The sequence below is a fragment of the Colobus angolensis genome, unplaced genomic scaffold, assembly GCF_000951035.1.
Source record: "Colobus angolensis palliatus isolate OR3802 unplaced genomic scaffold, Cang.pa_1.0 Scaffold344, whole genome shotgun sequence".
Taxonomy (NCBI): Eukaryota; Metazoa; Chordata; class Mammalia; order Primates; family Cercopithecidae; genus Colobus; species Colobus angolensis.
The window spans coordinates 44,358-47,556 of NW_012116755.1; the positions used below are offsets into that span (position 1 = coordinate 44,358).

General features: G+C 40.6%; 1 protein-coding gene across 1 annotated transcript in view; it reads left to right on the plus strand.

The window, feature by feature from the left end:
- The window catches only part of ABHD5 (abhydrolase domain containing 5), a 30,439-nt gene that overhangs the window by 506 nt on the left and 26,734 nt on the right, over positions 1-3,199 (plus strand). The gene's annotated exons all lie outside the window — the stretch shown is intronic.

The following is a 3,199-nucleotide window of genomic DNA, read 5'->3' on the forward strand; positions in this document are numbered from 1 at the left end:
CCCGGCCTGCCCCAGTGAGGCCGGCGGGCGGTGCCCGGCAGACCCTGCACCTGACTGCGAGGCGCGGGAAATGACCGGGTCTCTCTGTCAGCCTCCCAACGCGGCTTCCGTCTACAGGTACTACCTGTGCCCTGTCCAGCCTCGGCCGCTGGGCGATCCTTCCCGTAGCCATGGGAAGAGGCGGCGCTTCCTTGGGGGGGGTATTAGAGGCCCGAATTCGCCCGGGAAGCGGCGGGAGGGCGGGGGTGCCGAGAAGGAGGGAGGGGAGAAGAAGTTAGGGAAGTGGGTGTATGGCTGTGGGTTTCAGATACTTCGTAGAAAGAAAGTTAGCCCTTAAGATAGAGATACCACGTTCAAATGTGATAATTCATTTTTCGAATAAAGGTCTTTGTCTTGCAAGCTCCACTGTCCCTTATTTGTTTGCGCTTCTGAGGTTATTCTGGCTTTACTGGCGAAGTGTGTGTTGCATGTGCCTTAGAAGAACACACATAATGTATAGGAAACTGGAAGTTGGAGGGCAGATGTCTAATCTGAAACTTTTTGATATACAGGTGTAGTGAATTTATTCTTTTCTACATCTAAATGACTTCTTGCATTTGTTAGTAGAAGCATAGTAGTTAATGACTGGAATAATTGTTACGAAGATTATTGCCTTGTTTTTCAAGACCTGTCATTTATATTGGAAAGTAAACTTCCCCCATATATATTTAATTTTTTGACATCGGTTCTACTTCAGACCTCGGGAGAAATTTGCCTAGGAAGCATAACCTAAATGATAGAATATGGAGTACCATGAAGACAGGGATATTTGGAAAGATGTCATGGGGAAAAATTGTGAAATATTAGAAACGAAGTTATTCTCTTGAGTTTTGTTTATTTGTTGAGGTTTGTTGATGAACTTCCTCGTTGCATTGAGGTGAAATGTTGAATGCTATGTGGACGCAAGTAGGAACCTGATTGGTAGGTTGTGTTCTCATCTGGTTTGTTACAACATTTTTGATTCTTGACACTACTTTCAGGTGGACTCTTTGGTTTTGATGTAGTGGGGCCTGGGAGTCCAGGACACAATCGTGAAAGGGTTTTATGGCTTGCAGTGATGGTTGAAGGTCATTGGAGGTAGATGATTAAAAACTCCTTAGCAGCTGATCAGCCATAGTTTCTAGACAGAAGTGGGCTTCCCTGGTATTCTTGGCAATATGCTTTAGCAGTGTCTAGGGACTATCCCTAGAAGTGATCCTGTGAAGTCCAAGGTTGACCCTGTGTGCTGGATGTTATTGTTCCCATTTTGCAGTTGAAACTACCACTGGAAGGGCTACTGACAGTCTGCCAGCAAGTAGCAGGGCTGAAGTGGAACCCTTTGAGGTGTCTGGATTTAATCTAAGATGCTTACCCTGTATCTCTGCTGCCTGTCACTGGAATTGGGACTCGTGGGATGTCTGGCTCTTGTTTTGAATACAGTTCCCTAACCTTAAAACATTTGAGGTTTAGATAGGGAGATGACATTAACAAAGGAAAGTTATAAAATGGTCATCTGATGGCTTTTTGAATATGATTCTTGTCCTTTACTTTGTGGCACTTAGTGAAGACTGGCATACTGGGATCCATTTTGCTTTCAACATCCAACCCCTTTCAGCTGCAGAACAATCGAGAAAGCTAAAAGTAATGAGAGTAGAGTAGACTTCTGTGAATTGCTTTAAGTTATCCTAGAGAATAATTAAGTGACAATTGAGAGGAAAGCTGTCACAGAATTGCCCAGTTGCAGGGTAGACCATAAAAGAGGTGATTTGCAGTTGTGTGCTGGAATTGATTTGTACCAGCAAGCCATTGCTAAATTTAGGAATTTTGCCAACCATTGGCAGCTTGAAATTGGCCATAGTGGGAGTATTTACGCCACGGAAATCATCAAATGCTATAAATAAAGTATAAATAAGGGATTTTTCTCTCCCCTGCCTGCTTCAGTCTGTTTGCTAGCTCCTCACTGGGTTTACATTAGACTGTGAATGTAGGTCTTTGCCTTGGAGATAGGAGAGTGGATTTCTCTATCTAATCTTTTTAAAAACTGGCAAGATATGTGCCTTTCTCTCTGCTGCCTTCTCTCCTTCCCAAACCTTTGCCACCTGACATCTTAAAAATCACAAAACTTCACTGCCACATCCCAGTGGCCTTCTAGTTTTTTCAGTACTTCTTGGGTCCTGTTTGGTGTTTGTTACTGTAATGATAGCTACTACTATTTGAAACTCTTATTAGACATTCTAGCTCTTAATGACATTTTGCCTTTTATCTTACCTGAGAGCAACAATACTTTTATTAGTTTCTCCCTTTTTTTTTCATTCTCTAAATGTAGTCATTTTCCAGGATTCTGTCATCACCCTTGTTTTTATTTTTTGTCTTGTTTACTTAAACTCCTTGAACTATCTCGTCTGTGGAGATCACTCAGATCTCATTTTCTTCCTAGAGTCCTCTTCTGTACTCTGGTAATGTTTCTAATTGTCAGATGTTTGTGCCTGATTCCTCAAATTTAACATGTCCAGACCATGATCTTATTTTTACCTTCCTGCTCCTAAACGATATAAAAAGCTCAGTTCTTCCTCTTGAAACATTATATTGGCTTAAATATTGCCTTGACTAATTGTTAGGTTATTAGTCTAATCTCATGGTTCTGTAATTCCCACTCCTGATTGTGAGTTATTAAAAAAAAAATCATGTAGTGAGATGATTCATTAAAACTGATTGTTCAGTTTGAGACCTAGGATTTTTAGTTTTATTCTCTTTATTATCTAGTGAATGAACTTATTTTAGAACTGATGCAAAGAAATGTAACTCACTTGTTAAGTAGACTACACATGAGGCTTCTTCAAGTGTGTGTGATAATGAGGTCATATAAGTGACTCTAAAATAGTTTGTTTACTGTGTGAAGGAAGGTAGGAAACAATGGGGAGATAAGTGTTACCAGCACATGACTTGTCTAAAACACTTATACTACCACTCTGAGTCTTTAAAAGTTACAGGTTAGAAATGGGTGGGGGGGCAGTTAAAAGAGTATTAATGTGTTAACATATTTTAGAGGGCCTGGGTTGTTGTTGATCATTTGAATCACTTAAGTATCATTTATCCAAAATAAAATGGCATGTTAGTCACAAATTGTAGCTGTATGAGACCATATTCTTTTTTTTTTTTTTTTGAGACAGAGTCTCGCTCT